Source organism: Cryptomeria japonica, chromosome 3 (genome assembly GCF_030272615.1).
Source record: "Cryptomeria japonica chromosome 3, Sugi_1.0, whole genome shotgun sequence".
In the NCBI taxonomy this organism is placed as follows: Eukaryota; Viridiplantae; Streptophyta; class Pinopsida; order Cupressales; family Cupressaceae; genus Cryptomeria; species Cryptomeria japonica.
Genome location: NC_081407.1, coordinates 500,024,854 through 500,044,673, shown reverse-complemented (window position 1 = coordinate 500,044,673; position 19,820 = coordinate 500,024,854).

Here is a 19,820-nt window from a genome sequence, read left to right as displayed (position 1 = left end):
ATGCCACGTGGATCGAATGCATAATTGGCTGAGATGCGATTTATCGTAATGCATGTGTGAGATTGTCCTTTTAATGCAATAAGTTGGAATATGGAATAATGTATCTTAGAGTAATGAATTATACTCAGTTGTTGTTAAGGAATTTAAATATGCTAGGAAAGATCTCTGGTGTTATGATGAAATCCTAATGTATTAGAATGTTAGATGTTTGGTTTGTAATTTTAAATGAAGAGCTTGAATGATGTTTAGGAGTGAATCTTAATGATGAACCTTCGCTTGTGATTTATATTTCCTTCTTTTGAAAGAAAATTATCCTGATTAAGAATTATCTCGTTGTTAAGATAATTAGCTTATTGGATTAATCGTGTGAGTTAAGTGAATTGTGAAACTTAAGTAATCTCATTGGGAAACTCTTTAGGTGTTAGTTGAAGTCTTCCGCTATGTAATCTGAATCTTTGGTATCTTGTTGCATCTTATGTGTTGTAACTTTAAAAAAAAAAAAAATTTGCACTCTATTCTTGTATTTTTGGCTTATCCCTTCGGGGTTTCCTGGCGGGGCATTACAACAGTGACTAGAGAAAGTTTCTGTCTCTTGAAGAATATGATGGTGGTGTTGTCCGGTTTGGCAATGATGCACCTTGCATGGTCAAAGGAAAAGGATCCATCTCACTAAATGGAAAGAGTAGTGTGGATGATGTCTACTGGGTGGAAGGTCTTAAGCATAATCTTTTGAGTGTTGCTCAACTGAACGACAAAGGACTCATACTCAAATTCAAAGGTGTTGTTCGTAGAATAATTGGAAAGAGTGGTGAACTTATTGCCACCGGTAAGCAGACCAGAGGAAACTTGTTTTAGCTGAATTCCAAGATTAGTCAGTGTCTGATGGCAAAATTTGATGACAGTTGGATATGGCATAGGAGACTTTGTCATATAAATTTTGATAATATTATAAAGGCTAGTAAGATCAAGGCGGTAAGAGGGTTGCCTTTGCTGAACAAATTGGAGAATGCCTTGTGCAAAGAATGCCAACTTGGGAAGATGTCTTCCTCAACATTCAAAGGTAAGTCTTTTTCCATGGAGAACTTACTTGATCTAGTGCACACCGATCTGTGTGGTCTGATGAAAGCTAGAAGCACTCAGGGAGATTGGTACTTCATGATTCTTACTGATGATTGCTCAAGAATGATGTGGGTCACATTCTTGAAAGACAAATCTGAGGCATTTGGAAAGTTCAAAGACTTTAGGGCATTGGTGGAGAAGGAGAGCGGTAGAAGGATAAAATGCCTAAGGACCGATTAGGGAGGTGAATTCACTTTTGATGAATTCAATAAGTACTATGAGGAGAATGAGATTAAGAGGCAATTGTCTACCCCAAGGACACCACAACAGAACGACATAGCAGAAAGAAACAACAAGATTGTGGTTGAAGCGACCAGAACTATGTTGATCCAAGGAAATGTCACTCACACATTTTGGAGAGAAGCAGTGAGCATTGCAGTCTATACCATGAATCAGGTACTCATTAAGAAAGGTAAAGACAAAACCCCCTATGAGTACTGGAATGGGAGAAATCCCAATGTGAGTTATTTCAAAGTGTTTGGGAGTAAATTCTATATCAGGAGAGGTGAGCACCTGAGTAAGTTTGATGCTAAGTGTGATGAAGGAATATTTTTGGGATATTCCACTAAAAGCAAAGCTCTCAAGTGCTACAACAGTAGGACTCAGAAGATTGTTGAGAGTATCAATGTCAGGGTTGATGAATCCCCTGAGAAGCCCAAGGAAACCAACAACAAGCAAATGGAAGATGAACTGGGTTTAGCCTTCTGGGAATTGGTTAAGAAAGAAACAAGTGACAAACACTGGAAAAACCTCAATGTTTGTGTACCAGTAGAAGATTCAGTGGGTGAAGAAGAAGAAGAAGCAGAAAAAGAAGAGGAAAAGCAAGAGGGACCTGCTACGGTCATTCCTAGGTATGTAAGACTGCATCATGATCTGAAGTAGATCATAGGAGACAAAGATGTAGGAATAGTTACAAGGAGAAAGGTGAAAGAAAATTCTTGCATGATTTTAGAATTTGAGCCTAAGACCGCTAGAGAGGCACTTATCAATGAAGACTGGATAAAGGCAATGGAAGAGGAGTTGGACCAGATAGAGAAGAATGACACATGGTCCTTGGTACCTAGACTGGAACACAAGAATGTCATAGGTACCAAATGGGTCTTTAGGAATAAGTTTAATGAAGAAGGCACAAGGTTAAGGAACAAGGCAAGAATTGTATGCAAGGGATATGCTCAGGAAGAAGGAGAAGACTATGTAGAAACCTTTGCCCCAGTGGCTAGACTGGAAGGTTTCCAAATGCTACTTGCATTTGCAACATTCAAGGGATTTAAGGTATACTAGATGGATGTGAAGCTTGTCTTCTTGAATGGAATCCTGGAGGAAGAAGTGTATATTGAGCAACCTCATGGGTTTGCTTTGTCAGAAGATAGTGACATGGTGTGCAAATTACAAAAGACCTTGTATGGATTGAAAGAGGCACCAAGGGCATGGTAGAAATGGTTACACTCTCATCTTGTGAATATAGGATTTCAGAGAACAAGTGAGGACAACAACATCTACTTGAAATCTGTAGGTGGTCAGATTTTGATATGTGACGTATTTGTAGATGATATAATCTTCGGTGGAGATGATGATATGAGTCATGCATTTGCAGATCAGATGAAAAAGGAGTTTGAGATGTCTCTGATTGGAGAGATAAAGTTATTCATTGGTCTACAGATTCAACAGATGAAAGAGGGTATCTTCATTACCCAGTCCAAGTATATCAAAGAGGTATTGAAGACCTTTGGCATGGAGGAGAGCAAATTGATTGGAACACCGATGGTGATCGGTTGCAAACTAACAAAGGAGGATGATACAGTGTTGGTGGATGAGAAGGAGTACCGGTCAATGATTGGTAAGTTGCATTATGTGGTGCACAACAGACCAAATATTGCTCATGCAGTGGGCATAGTGGACCATTTTTAGAAGAGTCCAAGAGAATCCCACTTGGTAGCAGTAAAGAGGATTCTTAGATACTTGAAAGGGATAGTTGATTATGGATTGTGGTATCCATAGAATGGCGACTTTGATCTCAAAGTTTTTACTGATGCAGATTGGGCAGGTAATGTGGACGACTGGAAGAGAACAATCGATGGAGCATTCTTCCTTGGTGGAAGACTAGTCTCGTGGACGAGCAAGAAGCAGAGTTGTATTTCCTAGTCTATAGCTGAAGCAGAGTATGTGGTAGCATTTATGAACTGCACTCAAGCAATCTGGATGAAGCATGTGTTGAATGGCTTCAAAGTGATTATATTTGAACGGATGAGTATATTTTGTGATGATACTAGTGCAATAAATATTTCCAAAAATCCAATATTGCATGCTAGGACCAAGCATATTGAGCTTAAGTATCATTTCTTGAGAGAAAAGGTTCAAAATAAAGAGGTTGTGTTAGAACATGTTTCTAGTAAGGAGCAACTAGCAGACATATTCACTAAGCCCTTACTGAAGACTACATTTACCTATTTGACAGGTGCATTAGGGGTTATGCCCCTTCATTAAGTAAATTAAAGATGTGTGCTCCACATCAGTCAAATACTACCTTGTCAGATCTTACAAGATTGATGTGTTGAAGGATGCTACTCCATAGGGGGAGCAACATAGTGGAGCCCAGAATCTTGTGCCTCCAGTTTGGCATTGCTGTCAAAGGGGGCGAAGATATATGTTTGAAGGTCAATATGCAAAGGGGAGATGAAATAAGTGGTGTGAGAAGTGATTGAGAAAAGTGCACACTAGCTAGTCTAGGTGGTGGTGGTGATCTTTTAAGTTGAACTGGTATATGTTATTGAGAATGGTGTAGATACTGAGCAATGATACACTGAGTATTGCCATCAATGCCAAAGGGGGAGATTGTTGGCATATGATGAAGCAGAGATAATATATGTTATCATTGATGTGAATAAGTGCTCAAGCAGGTGAACCGATATGAACCGATATGAAGATAAGAAGCGGTTATGGTCAACTAGGATGGAGTGGACTGGTGTCGGGGTTCACTAAGTGTGACTACCGATTGGTAGCCTCATTTTAGCTCTAGGGTTACCAGTTTCGCTTGTGCTATGCAATCGATGATGTTTTGTGACCAGTTAGTTAAGGAATAAGGATAAGGATCGAGATACCACATCAGCTGTGTGCACGTGAAGGATTTATTTGTGGTTCTTGCGTGTGAAGATTGATTGCATTAAATGCCTACCTCGGGAATGAGCATTTTTCTTAGCGGTGTGTGAAGAGCGCATGACGAGTTATTGATTTTCAGATGCGGTGAAGATTGGACGATGCAAAATGTATTGAGATCTATTTTAGATCATTTCATTCTATGTAATGTGTTTGGATAGTTAGGATTGGACCACTTGTAAGTGTAAACTTAAAATATTTAGGGTTTAGGGTTTATGCTACTGACCTAGTTGTTGTCTATAAGGTCGATGAGTTTTGTTATTACAGGCATTGGCAAAATTTGTATTTGTGTTCGTGTGTTGGAGATTTGATACTTATGTAACCAGAGTGAGGAATCTGCAGTGTGTGATTGTAGAAGAGAGGAACTGAAAAGGATCTGCCTTAGCAAGAAGTGTTGTTATCAGATCGGTGTTTTACCTATTGTCTTCTAACCATTTCAATAGAAGGTAAATCCCTTGACCGGGTAGCTTTAACAGGCTTTGTTGTAAATCCTCTAACCAGGTGGCTCAAGGTCATTGAGTTATTTAAATCCTCCAGTGAGGTAACTCCTAATAGGGTTTCAACCTTTAATAGGGTGTATAGCCATCCCTTAACCGGGTGATCCCTAACATGATCGGTTCCTAACATGACCTTTATTGTAAAGTCTTTAACCAGACTAGGCTCCTAATAGAGCAAACTTCAAAAGAGTTCACAAACAACTTGTGGGTATTCATTCCCACCATGGTTTTTCCCATTTGGGTTTCTATGTGATAAATCAGTGTGTTATGGGTTGTGAGATTTTCATGTGATGATTGTGTGGTTTTGATGAAGTTAGATATGCATGCATTGTTAAATGGTTGTGGTATTATTGGTACAACTCATGCATGATTATATCAGTGAAGTAGTTATCAAGGTTTGAGATCTATTGAATGCTATTTGAAGTATTTTTGTTTAACTGGTATAGCTATGGTTGAGTTCAGTGGTGAAGACAACCGGTCAGCTGTGTTTTGATATGACAAAGTGTTGAAGAAGTTTTTTTGTGTGTACTGATTCACCCCCCCTCTCAATACTGGTTAGGACCTTAGTAGTTCATCATTATTCATCAATATATAGATATATATGTGTACGTGTATATGTATGTGTATATTGGTGGGAAAGGTCATTGATGTCACAACTTACAACATTTAAATTCTTTTTATTATCGAACTGGGGTGTGTCTGAAAGCTATCTGTGATAAGGAGATATTCAGTTTTGGGGGTTTTTGCACTATAAAATAGTGACTTTGGTTGGATCACGCTCCTTTAGGAGCTATCAGGAGCTCTCTATTGTGACTGAGTTTTAAGACTAAAAGACACTTTATTAACATAAATTAACAAAACCAACTATCCTAGAAAGAATTTAGATTTGGTATCAAAAGTTCAAACTGAACAAAGTTGAGATTTAACCATGGAATTATCTAATAAAAAACTTGAATAACTTCTAATTTCCTATGAAATCAAATCGATAATTAAATGTTAAAAAATGAACTTGTTTTACGTTTGCAAGAAATGAAACCTATATTATGAGTGTAATAAATGAAATATAGTTTAATAAACATGAAAGCAACTAAATTCCATGATTTAATCTAACAATGTTTTTTCTCTTTTCTTAATTCCAAATTCATCATCTTGATAACTATTTGCAGAAACATAATGCATATACTGAAAATGAATTAAACAAAGATGAAAACTGAAACTTCTTAACATTCATCTACCAAAACATCATTTGCATGAGGAATGGACAACTAAAATTTCTGTAATCAAATTCCTAGTTACTTAGAATTCTTCGTCATGTAAACTGATCAAAATGAAATTCACTTTAAAGCACATAACTGAAAATGCAAAAGAAATAATGCAAGGATCGCCTTCCTTCGGTCGAGCGGACCCTGCTCTTCATCTGGTGGGATCCAAAACACAAGAATTCTTAGATCAACTTTTGATTTTCAATGAAATATACTTCTGGAAGGAAGCAAAACAAATTACAAAATATGAGACTCTACTGCTGGCTAACTTACTGAATTGTTGTCTAATTCTAGCTAACTTTATTGAAGAAGGAAAGGGGATATTTATGCACATCCTTTATTCAAATTCAAACTAAGGTTACCTGCTTAAAGTGGAATAAGGATTACAAAACTGAACTAAAGAAGACTTAACATGAAATTAAATAGCTCGAGAGAGGAGTTAAAGTTATTAGAAGCAATCAAGAAACTATGTGCAAAGAAGATCAAGAGGATCTTCTATTTGGAATGATCAAGCATTATCATCAACTTCGTGGCAACCGAACTGGACTATACTGCTTGTTAACTTAAAACACATTCAAGAATGCATTTATGAAGATAAACAAAACATAATGATACTATCTTGACTATTTAACCGTCCATTTGTGCATACAAGCAGAAAATAAAACATTTAATCAAAAGATACTTATTTATAATATTTTCCCTAATAAGTAACATATAATAGTAGAAAAGAGTAAACTTGCATGCATTTAAGTATGCCTCCAGGAATTTTAGTCCATAAAACATTAAAATTTTAAGTATAAAGTATGATTAACAGTTTCATGATGATGCACTCATCATTTCTCCCCCTCCTATCTTGAACCATGTCCTCACGGTTGATCTGGTATATTCCTATTTTTCCTTTCAATCCATAAGACTAGATCCAGACAATTGAAATTGTATTGCTGATATTTTTGAGGGGGTACATATCCATTCCACTGTTGTACATCCTCTTCCCATTCTCTTAAATCTGCCCCTGCAAAATTGTTTGGTACATCCAACTGTGGCACAAGCATGCGTATTAATGGAGGTCTGAACTTCATTCCAACCCATTTTATATCTTGCTCTTCCATAATCTTTATAACTGACCTTACTCTGTTAAGACTCCAAGTAATGTTTGTAGGGGAAATAGGTTCCCTCCTTCTTAATGGAACTAGAATTGTATTATCTGGTTTTGGATGCCTCCAATGCCTAGTAAGGTAGTTGGTTTTGAACATCTCATAATGCTCTTATACTGGCAGTCAAATTTCTACTGTAAGTGGGCAATACCTTCTTATGTTGTGCAATAAAAATGAACTTTGACCTGAAAGCTGAGGAGTTTTGTGTCTCATCTATAATTGGGAAGCCTAATCTATTTTGTTGATCTTTGTAATGGATCAACCTGTCCTGCCATTCTACCTGATTCTGCAACATAGACACAAATTCTCTAACTTGTACATCCCCAACATAAATTTTTAGAAAAGACTGGTAATAATGACCCAAAAAAAATCCATGCAGGAAGAATTCACACATTAGATTCTGATAAAGAGGGTGACTTTTGTAGAAATCCTCAAGAAAATCATCGTCATCCTCACAATCCAGCTTCTTGTCTAAAACCATCTGATTGATTTTCTATTGAAGGAATATTTCATGGAGAAATAGAGAGTACAACCCAGAAGGTTTTCTCATTGCTAGTAAAGCTGATGAAAGTTCTGGAAATTGTTCTACTCGTTAAATTGCCTTATTTTTACGGTCCTTCATTTCTTCAAGTTGTTTTAACAACTCTGCATTTTCTTGTTTAAGTTTCTCAATGAGCAGAGAAAGTTCCCAAGGAATTTCAAAAGAGGATGAAGTTCCTTGAGTAGGATCTGGTAGCTTTTGATTCCTTTCATAATTTTCTTGTTTAAGTTTTTCAATGAATAGAGAAAACTCCAAAGGAAGTGAGGTTCCTTGGGCATAAGTTGGTAGTGTTTGATTCCTTATTTAATATTCTTTGATTGCCAACTCTTCTTTCAACTTTCTTACCTCCTCATTACCTTGCAATACTTGAGCAATGGCCTGATTCAATGCTTCCTCTGTTTATTCTATTTTTTTTCTTCCAATTTTCTTCTTTTTCAACCACAACTTTCTGTGTTTCCTCCATTTTCAAAGTGACACTTCTTATTTCTACATCTTTTTGCTTCATAATTTCTTCCAGGAAATGCATTTTCTTATGAGTTTCAAAAAGATTTGTTTCAACACAGGACAACATCATTTCTTTGGCCAATTCTTCATCTTCTTCTGCTCTTCCCTTATCTGTACCATGGGGAATTTCTTCTTCAACTAGTATCTCTTTCCCCTCCCTTCTAACAAAATGCAGAGGAGAAGGAAGTAGTTGGGTTTCAAAATCATGGGAAGGAGATGAATGGGTTTTCAAGTAACCTCAAAATCTTTAGAGGCTTCCAATATTTCAGTATCAGCTCCTGAGAGTGTGGAAGAATGAGGAGATTGTTGAATTTCAACGTCATCTGAAGAATCATCATCAATATAAATTATTTTGGGCAAGGATAGTTCAGTGATTTTATCAATCTCTTGTTCTTTTAATGGCACATTATTAATATTCGGCTAATCAGGTTGACTTGACATAGGGGAAACATAATTAGCAAAAAGTATGGCAGGAGGGTTTTGAACGAGAATCTGTTGGACAGGCTCATTAGGTTTTGCAATGGAGGAGTCATCAATCCCTATGGGTATCAAAAGGAGTGTTAGATTCTTCTCTATTTTCTTCCCTACTGATTGTTTTGGTAGAGCTACGAGTTACTCTAGAGGGTTGGGACTCTTCACTTTCTACTTTTTTCTTTTTCTTTGATGGGCCCTCTTTCATGATTTCCATCCCCTTATTTTCTCTTTTTCTTTTCTTACCTAAGGGTTCCCCTTTTTTCTATTTTCAAGATTTTCAACATGAGCCCCTTCTTTACCTTTTTGACATGCGAGGACAATTTTTTTACCATTGTTCTTTCCCTGATTCCTTCTTTAAGAAATGATGTTTTACAATAAGAATAATTAAACTAGGGTATTTTATATGACCATGTTTTTCTTTTACCCTAGCTATCATAGAAGCAATCCGTGAAAATAGGAAAGAAGGAAGATTAACTTGAGCTTCCGGCTTGGTGTTTGCATACCTCAAATGGATTAGGAGTCGCATGCCTAGGCCTAACACCGCACCATACTTCCCTTTACAGGTGAAAAATTTCATAAGCCAGAGCACTGCTGTTTTCCATGGTTCCTCCAAGCTGCTTCTATTCACTCCTTTAGTGCTACCTTTGTGTATCTACAACTCAAGATGCTTCTCATTTCCTTCATGGAATAAACTAATCACTTCATCAAAATTAGTATGGCCTTTGTTTATCAATTCCCTTTTAGTAGGAATTTCTGAGAGTTCACTTATAACTTGGGACGTTACTTCAATTATCTCCCCTCCTACTCTGATAACATTAACATGAAAAAATTCCACAAATTTGTTAACAAATTTTTGACGCAAACCCTTCATACATTTTAACAAACCTTAGCCAACCCACTTGCTCTAATAATCTTTCAGTTTCTGGGTCTAAACTGATTTTTTTTGGCTTAGTAATTATTTTTTTTCCCATTTTTTCTTTACTGATTTTTTTTTCCTTCAACCTCTGCAACTTAGCTTTAGCTCACAAAACATAGAATAAAAAATATTTCATGAAAGATAAAAGATATAACAAATTGAGTATTAATTACACACACATTTTTTATTAACTTCATACTAATTCCACATGATCCGCTTGCCATTATGTTGTAGTTTACTTTAGGATTTGTTGAGTTGGTGGCGACTCTAATATGCGCCAAAATTGGTGAGCAAGGTCATTGATGTGACAACTTTCACCATTTAAATTATTTTTATTATCAAATCGGGGTGTGTCTAAAAGATGTCTGCGATAAGGAGATATTTAGTTTTGGAGGGTTTTTGCACTGTAAAACAATGACTTTGGTTGGATCATGCTCCCTCAAGAGCTCTTAGGAGCTCTCTCTTGTGACTGAGTTTTAAGACTAAAAGACACTTTATCAACATAAATTAATGAAACCATCTATCCTAGGAAGAATTCAGATTTGGTATCAAGAGTTCAAACTAAACAAAGTTGAGATTTAACCATGGAATTATCTAATAAAAAACTTGAATAACTTCTAATTTCCTATGAATTCAAATCTATAATTAAATGTTGAAAAATGAACCTGTTTTACGTTTGCAAGAAATGAAACCTATATTATGAGTGTGAGAAATGAAATCTAGTTTAATAAACATGAAAGCAACAAAATTCCATGATTTAATCTAACAATGTTTTTTCTCTTTTCTTAATTCCAAATTCATCATCTTGATAAGTATTTGTGGAAATAGAACGCATTTACCAAAAATGAATTAAACAAAGATGAAAGCTGAAAATTCTTAATATTCATCTACCAAAACATCATTTGCATGAGGAATGCACAACTAAAACCTTTTTAATCAAATTCCTAGTTACTCAGAATTCTTCATCATGTAAATAAACAGAATGAAATTAACTTTAATGCACAAAATGAAAATACATAATAAATAATGCAAGGATCACCTCCCTTCGATCGAGCAAGATTTTCTCTTCCTCTAGTGGGATCCAAAACACAAGAATTCTTAGATCAACTTTCAATTTTCATTGAAATATACTTCCGGAAGGAAGTAAAACATATTACAAAATATGAGACTCTACTACTGGCTAACTTTCTTGAAGAAGGCAAGTGGATATTTATACATATCCTTTATTCAAATTCAAACTAAGGTTACCCGCTTAAAGAAGAATAACGATTACAAAACCAAACTGAAGAAGACAACATGAAATTAAATAACTCTAGAGAGGAGTTAAAGTTCTTAGAGACATCCGAGAAGATACGTGCAGAGAAGATCAAGGGGATCTTCTATCTGGAATGATCAAGGGTTATCATCAACTTCATGGCAATCGAGCTGGATTGGCTTGCTTGTTAATTTAAAACACATTCAAGAATGCCTTTATGAAGATAAACATAACATATTGATACTATCCTGATTATTTAACCATCCATTCATGCATACAAGCAGAAAGTAAAACATTTAATCAAAAGATACTCATTTCTAATATTTTCCCTAATAAGCAGCATATAATAGCATAAAAGAGTAAACATGCATGCATTTAAGTATGCCGCTAGGTATATTAGTCCATAAAATATTAAAATTTTAAGTGTAAAGTATGATTAAAAGTTTCATGATGATGCACTCATCATATATGTATACGTATATGTATATGTATATGAATATGAATATGAATATGAATATGAATATGAATATGAATATGAATATGTATATGTATATGTATATGTATATGTATATGTATATGTATATGTATATGTATGTATATGTGTATATATATATGTGTGCAAATATCTATATGTGTATGTGTGTGTGTGTGTGTGTGTGTGTGTGTGTGTGTGTGTGTGTGTGTGAAAACGAATATATATATGTGTACAAAAACATCAGAGATGTCAATAAGTTTGATGATAATGAATATGCGAGATATGTGTGTGTGAAAATTGGCAGTAAGCATGTGTGACTTAATTTAAGGATGTCAATGTGATGATATTGCAGTGCAAAAGTGACAATGGATGTAAGTGTTGTGATCTGGAAAGTCTGGTGATCTAGATATTTTAGTAAGAGCAGAGTTTGAGCTTTAATAGTGACTGTAATTAGCATATGAAGATACTTCTATCTATACAGTTATTTTTATGAAATTTGTATTTTTGTATTTTGTTCTGAGTGTAGTTAGCTTCAGGGCTGCAAGTCCTCTTTTGTATCTTGCCCCATGAGCAGTTCGACTTGGTGTACAAGTCCATAGTAGTGTGTTCTACCTTTTGTAATAATTTATATATAGTGGATCATTTTGTGAGTTTATAATCATTGTGATTTTTCCCAGTTCGGGTTTTCTATTTACAAAAATCTTTGATGTTCCCATGTGATCGATTATGTTGTTGTTGTTTAATTCTTCATGGTGTGGTTAAGTGGATTAAAATTATTAATTGTGTTATTGTGTTCTGAAATTTAATTTTTGTTTATTCACTCCCCCCCCCTCTCAACATTCGGTGTGTGTTCAAAATAATTATACTATTGAATAAAGGTTTTTGAATTTTTTGATGATTTGGAATTTACGAGAATATGAATCTATACAAGTGCTTCAACATGTATAAGTAAAGATATATATACAAATTTTTATTCAATTGTTTGTCCAATTATTTATTTCTTGTATGTTTGGTGAGAGATATTTATTTGTAAGATGTTATGAAGTTCAAATTGTAAAGCTATTTGGTATTGTAGTTGAAATTAATTGTGTAATGCTAATTGGTGATGTTTGTCAAATACATTTGTTTTTATTAAAATTATAGAACTTCATACTATTGTATAGAGATTTTTGAAACTTTTGATGATTTGGAACTTATGAGAATATGAAATTGTATACGTTCTTGAACATATATAAGAAAAAATATACTTGCAAAAAAAGAATTATTTTATCAAATTATTTATTGTCTTGTGTTTGCTAAATTATTTATTTCAATTTAGCTAAATGCTCTTTTTTAATAATTAAACTCAATATGAGTAGGATTTCATACATTATTGCTTTGAAACAACATATGTGTGTTGAGCCTTCTAATTCCAATTGAGATTCATTGTTGGTTTAAAGAGATTTCACAACTTAGGGATATTTATTAAAACTAAGCAATCCTTCATGGTTAAGAAGCTACATTTACTTTTGAAACTAGGGGTCATAAAACTTGAAATGGGACAACACTATATGTGCATTATGATATCATCCTAGGTTGTTATTCTATATCAACTACAAACATTACTAAAGGAAAGTGTATCAAAACAATCACTAAAGATTACTATAATTCATAAAGAAATATTACAGAAAGAACAAAGTAGTCATAGAAAGAGCATCTATAATTGAAACTTACACGATCTAATGAAAAGAGTAATAAGTGCTACAAGATATCTATAATGACTAATGATTGTAATAATTTAGAACTGTTGTATAAAATATAATAGTAATTTGAACTAAAAATATCTAATTAAACCATATGTATAAATGAAACTAGGAGTAGCATCACCTTAGGTGGACCCCCTTGTGTAAGTACTCATTTATAAGACTATAGAATCAAATGTCTAATTAAAAGATTGCATTATTATTCATACACTACATACATACATTCCCAAGTGATATTAAAAAAGGAGATTACAATATTTACAACATTTTTAACCTTTTCAAGTTACAGTTGGACTCATTTATAACCTCTAATCCAATAACTCATTCTATAACTAACTATTGTTCGATCCTTAGATATAGGAAAAGATATATTAAAGAAGTAAATAAAGCATAAAATATCTAAGAGCCCTATTATGATTGAAACTCATAACTATTCCAAGATATAAATGTCCACTCAAAACATCATAATATACTATTGAATGAAAATCCTACAAGTATTTGGTCATGTCATTGAAGAAGTCCAGGCATGAGTGTACCTCTTTAATAGCTAAGAGTACTTGGGTTTGCCTATGACTAATTCAAAGTCAGTTCTACCTTCGGCTACAGTAACAACTTCCTCTAGTTTGAAAAGAATGAATAAACTTTATACTCATTGATAAAACATATTAAAGTGGTCATATACAGTCTTAATAACATAAGAAGTCAGGTTAGAACTAAAATTTGCAATATATATGCCATTAAAGTTCAACAAAAATTTGGTATGAAGCTATGCAAACTAGACAATATGCTAGCCTATCATCCCCTCAACTTTGTCTCCTTCTTGTCCCAAAGCAAGCCCAAGTATCTGGTTATGTGCCAATGTCATTTCCCTGAAGTTGGAGTGAGTTGTTGACTAGTCTCCACTATATAAATAGAGTTGGTGTAATATGTCATGCACTCAACCTTGTTGGAGTGTTCAATGGGGTATCTTAATATCCTAAGTGGAGACCAACTTAATTGTTGACTATGTAAGTATCTTCATAGATGGTGTTGACAGTATGTGTGTAGCAAAGGAGTTCTCATTTTTTGTATCATTTCATAAAGAAAATTCTAACTAATGAAAGCACAAACAATGTTGAAATCAAAAACTATATGATACAGTAGTTGATGCGGGTTACTCAAAGATTGGCCCATTAGTGGTTGCAAGTAGCAATTGATAATATAATAAATTCATAGTTTGGTTGCAACTGGGACTCTAACTACAAACAGTGCTAACAAATCATATGAAATACTTAACAATAATTAAGAAATTAACAATAATTTATCTACTACATCTATAAATAAACTAAGTAATAGAAAAGAAAAAGGGAGAATTACAATACCTCAAGTGGCCCTTGATTATGAGATAAAAGATGACAAATTGATTCCCTACAAGCAACTAGTAGAGTTTTTAAAAAAACGTTTACTGACATTCAGTTCAATCAAGTTCCAAGACTTCAGAACAAATCAGTGGATGCTATGGCCACCATTGCTTCTATGTTAGATATGCCACAAAACATGGACATATGTGAATTCTTAGTTGAGTAGCTATTGGTCCCATCTTTTGAGATCCCTTAATTAGATTTGGTGTGTGTCCTTGTTGGTCCAAATTCCCCATGGTATCATGACATTTATGAATATCTAAAATTCCAAACTTGTTCTCTAACCAACATTGATCCTTTATCTGACAATCTTCAAAATATGTCATTATCGGTGATACCCTTTACCGCCATTCTTTTGACCAAACCCTCCTTAGGTGTCTATATTCCAACAAAGCACAAATGACTTTACACGAAGTTCATGATGGTATATGCGGGGCCCATTTCAGTGGTCCTATCCTAGCTAAAAAGTTGGTCTGAGATGGATACTATTGGTCGACAATGGAAAAAGAGGCCCATGATTTTGCTAAGAAATATTATAAATGTCAGATGCATGGAGACTTAATTCATGTGCCAACACAAGAGATTCAACCTGTCATATCTCCATGACCTTTTTCTCAAAATGGGGATTGGATCTCATTGGCAAGATTCATCCAACATCAGCAAATTTACATAAATTCATTATAACTGCAACAAAACATTTTACAAAATGAATTCAGGCTATACTTATGACCTATATCACTGGCACACAGATTTCCAAATTTATTCTGGACTATATCAGATGTTGGTACAAGAACCCCTTGCTATAGTCACCGATAATGGTCATCCATTAAAAAATAAAGATTTCCAAGAACTCTATGATAAATTTCATATCTAGCACCATTTTTCAACTCCTTACTATCCACAAAGTAATGATCAAGTTGAGGCATCCCATAGGACTATCATCAAGATACTGAAGAAGGTTGTCAATGATGTTGGCTGAGATGGGCATGTGCAGTTAAATCTAACCTTATGGGCCTATTGCACTTCCATCTGCACCCCTACTGGTGCAACACCTTATTCCTTGGTGTATGATGCAAAGGATATTATTCCCTTGGAAGTGGAGATACCATCATTGAGAGTTTCTTTGCAGCACCTGATTGATGATGAAGCATATAGGGTATCCCAACTACATTAGTTAGAGATGTTGCATGAACGATGTCAACAAGCATTGACATATCTACAGGCTTACTAGAATCATCTCCATCACAACTTCAACAAGAAGGTCAAAGAGTGACATTTTGAAGTTGGAGACTTGGTCCTAAAGGCAAACCCCAAAAATTCACAATCTATCGAGATATCAAAGGAAAATTTGAGCCTAATTGGTAGGTCCTTTTGTTGTGACTACAACATATGGTTCAGGGGCATATAAACTACCAACCTCAGAGAGATAACCACTATCAGATCTTGTCAACACAATGTCTGAAAGTACTATACATGAGCCTTTTTCAACAGTTTTTTCTATATTATCCTAAAAAAAAATAAAAAAAAATTCAAAAAGTCTAAAAACATACAAAAATTGAAAAAGCAAAATAATCATCACCTTGGTGAAAACCTAGTAAACAAGTGCCTTGTATGACATAAAAAAAAAGCAAAAAGATAAAAAAAATGACAAAAAAAAGTAAAGAAAAATCATTCACCCTCTAGTGAAAACCTGTCAAACAGGCACTTTGGGCAATTATTGTGGTAAAAACCTAGCAAATAGGTGCCATGTGTAGAAAGGTCATTGCTTCACTATGTTTATCTTGATTCTATTTGTATATAACACAAAGTTTTATCAGGCCCATCCATTCTAATTTGACCCTATGTGCTTATTCAAGCTTGTGATTGGTCAACATAAAATGTCATTTTTCATTAGTTGCCAATCTGTATATATGTTTTGTCCTGGTCATTGTGCATACTTGGACCTTAATTGGGGGTAAATCCCTTGTCATGATCAATTGACAAAGTTATCACTATGAATAGCTCAGAAGCTACGACATGTACATAGCTTGAAAAGTCCTGAAAAAAATCCCTAAAAATCAAATAAAAACCTAAAAAAATCACTAAAAATCGAATATGATCTTGAAAAAAACATTAAAACGTTTATAAAACGTCCTAAAATAATTCTAAAAAATTCATAAAATGTCTTGAAATAATTCAAAAACATTCGTATAATGTCTTGAATAAAAAAACCACAAAAAAATAAAAAATTTCAAAAAACCCTAAAAATTCAAAAAACATCAAAATCCCAAAACAGTTGTTTTCCATTTCATTAATAAATTGTCCTTTTATATATAGATGGATGTTTGACCAGACATCAGATAGAAAATGCATTAAAAACACTGCGCTCCATGAATCATGCATAAACAGATGAACAAGTTCACACCAACAAGCATTCAAAACTGATCTAATTGTTGTATCAACCACTGTCACCACCAACATTATCATGGATCTTATACAAGGTGTGGTATACTTGAAACCAAACTATGTCCTATCTTAGATGAGATACTGCATTCCTTGAAACCAGATAGCATGATCATCCTTCCATCATAATATTACCCACCTTTGACAATAAAAATCAGAATGGTTGTTTGGCTTGGTTTAGTTTGTTAGATGTAATGACAGTCCCAAAGACACTGAGAGGGGGGGGGGTGAATTAGTGTCTAACCAGTGAGTGGAATATTTGAACTTATTTATAACTTTGCAACCCAAATCAATGTACCGGCAAACAAGAAATAATACAGTAAACACAATTAACAGAGACAATATAAATGCACACCATAACATAAGATATTTTAATGAGGAAACCCGGTGTGGGAAAAACCTCAGTGGGATTTGTGACCCACAATATTTAATCACTGGCCAATATGAATAAATAGTAATTACAATAGGGGCCTACACATGCAGGAAGGCCAACAACCTAGAGCTCACTACTCAATAGAAGAGTCTTGCTGACTACAATAAGGATAATTAAATCCAATACAATGTACTGCTCAAAATAGCATCTCTAATGCCTGGTTCAGTATCGGTTTAAGCTCAGTCAGATACCTTAACCAAAACCTTTCACTATCCACTATATCACCTCATACATAAAATATCCTACAGTACAAATTGACCTATGAGATCTCATACATAAATGAGTCTTTACAATATACCAAGTCGGCTTACAAAATATAATTATATTTATAATACAATTCACATAAACAATAATTATCTCATGTCGGCCTGAGTGCCAGTATACTTCTTTGCCGGTGTAATCTGGATGCCGGTGAATATCCTTGCCGGTGTCAATAGATGGTATCGGTGTTGACCTTGTTGCCGGTGTCGGTAGATGGTATCGGTGTTGACCTTGTTGCCGGTGTGTGTGTAGAGACCTAATACCGGTTGGTTGCCATCAATGACAACATCAACCATTCTCATATGAGTGTAGAATGCCAACAATCTCCCCCTTTGGTATTGATGGCAACACTCATGAGAAAAATCCAAACTGTTATCCCAAAACTGAAATCCAAAAAGAAGTGTGCTCCCCCTGAGCAAGTGATCTCCTCTGTGCATATATTTTTCTCTTCACTAGTCCCCCTTTGACATCAATGACAAAGGATGTCAAAAGGAATACAAATTTTCTACCTCAAAGTCTGTAATTGGTTGGTTACAATTTGAAAGATATCCGCCAAAACTAAGTTCAAACTCTACATAAACCTGTTACTGTCAGAAAGAATTTTCTTAGTCTGCTGGATCATACCGGTGAGATAGAGCATCTGCTGCTCCGATGATCTTTCTCTAGGGATTCTTGCCTTAGTTAATTCAACTTGCTGAGTAATAAGACTGTCCAATCTTGGACCAAGTTTTCTCTTTAGCTCCTGGGCCTTCAGCCTTATTCTTGCCTTTTTCTTTCTCCAAGTTCTCCAATTTTTCTTCAAACACTGCCATTTTCTGTTCAAAAACTGATGTAAGTTCCAAAGAACCTATCATATTGTCTGCTATTTCATCAATCTCTTTTTGTGTCTTTTAAATCTCCTCATCAATGTCCTTTGTCATATAGTGAGGCTTACAGGCTTCTCTATACAACTCCTTATACTCCAAAATTGTAGAATTGAGTACCAGTAACAGTGAATCTAAGTGCCCTGTATAGTTTTTAATAGTGCTCACAAAGAATTCACCCTATCAACTCTCTCCTTAACCGTTCCTTCATTCACTTTCTCTAGAGTTAGAATATTTTTAGCAATGAATTTGGACAAGGTGTCCAATTTACCTAAAGAATTGTCAATGTGATCTATCTTACATGTTGGTACAATCATCCTCAAGATAGGTAGTGTGTCATCAATAGCCTTAAATGCTAAGGCATTGCAATTTGTTATCTTTTTGATAGAATCCAAAAGAACATTTGTCACATTAGTAGGTCTAAATTCACCTATAGATGTGCTCGGTTCAGCAATAGTTTTCCTCTCAACAGATATTCTCCAATAACCTTAATTATTTCTTCCTTATTACCAACAATTGATTCCTCTTTATTCACATTCTCTGCCAGTTTCTCTATTTAAACATGAACCTCTGCCTTAGATTGTTTCTTAGTATTAGTCCCTTTATCTTCTGCCGGTGTCTCAGTATTCTGAGAGTCAGCAGTATTTTTCGGTGTCTCAAAGATCTTGATATTCACCATCGACTGCCTTAACTTCTGTAGTCTCTTTATCTACAACAATGTTAATATCCTGTTTATCAACGTTCATAGAAAAAAAAATCTTAGAATCCGGGTTAGTACTATCAAGAGTAACATCTTCAGTTCCCATATCAAGTGGACTGACTGTATGTACCGGTGGGATATCCTGAGCTGGAGGTGGAATATTATCTATAATATTTATTGCAGGAACACCACCAACTTTTCCTTTACCCTTATCCTTATCCTTCTGATATACCTTAAAGGTTTTGTCCATTTTTGGTCTGCTCCTTTCTTCTTGCTTTTCCTTTTCAAAAAAGAATATATCCCATTTGTCTGCAGACTCATCAACAATCTCCTTAACTCTCCCAACCATTAGGCTCACTTGCCGGTGTCCACTGACAAAAATTAACCGGTTTGCTTCATAAATTAATTTATCAATTTCCTCTTTTGATTTCACAAGATGTATCGGCAATAATGCTTCAACTTTCAACTTCTTATCAAGTTCCATTACTGATAATATTTTTGCTTCTAATCTCATATACAGATCATTTGGAAAATCATCTATTACTTCAATCAAAACCTTCTTATAGATATCTAAATGCAAAATAATGCTCTCTTCTATTGTTTCCCTATCAGAATCCTTAAAAGAATGA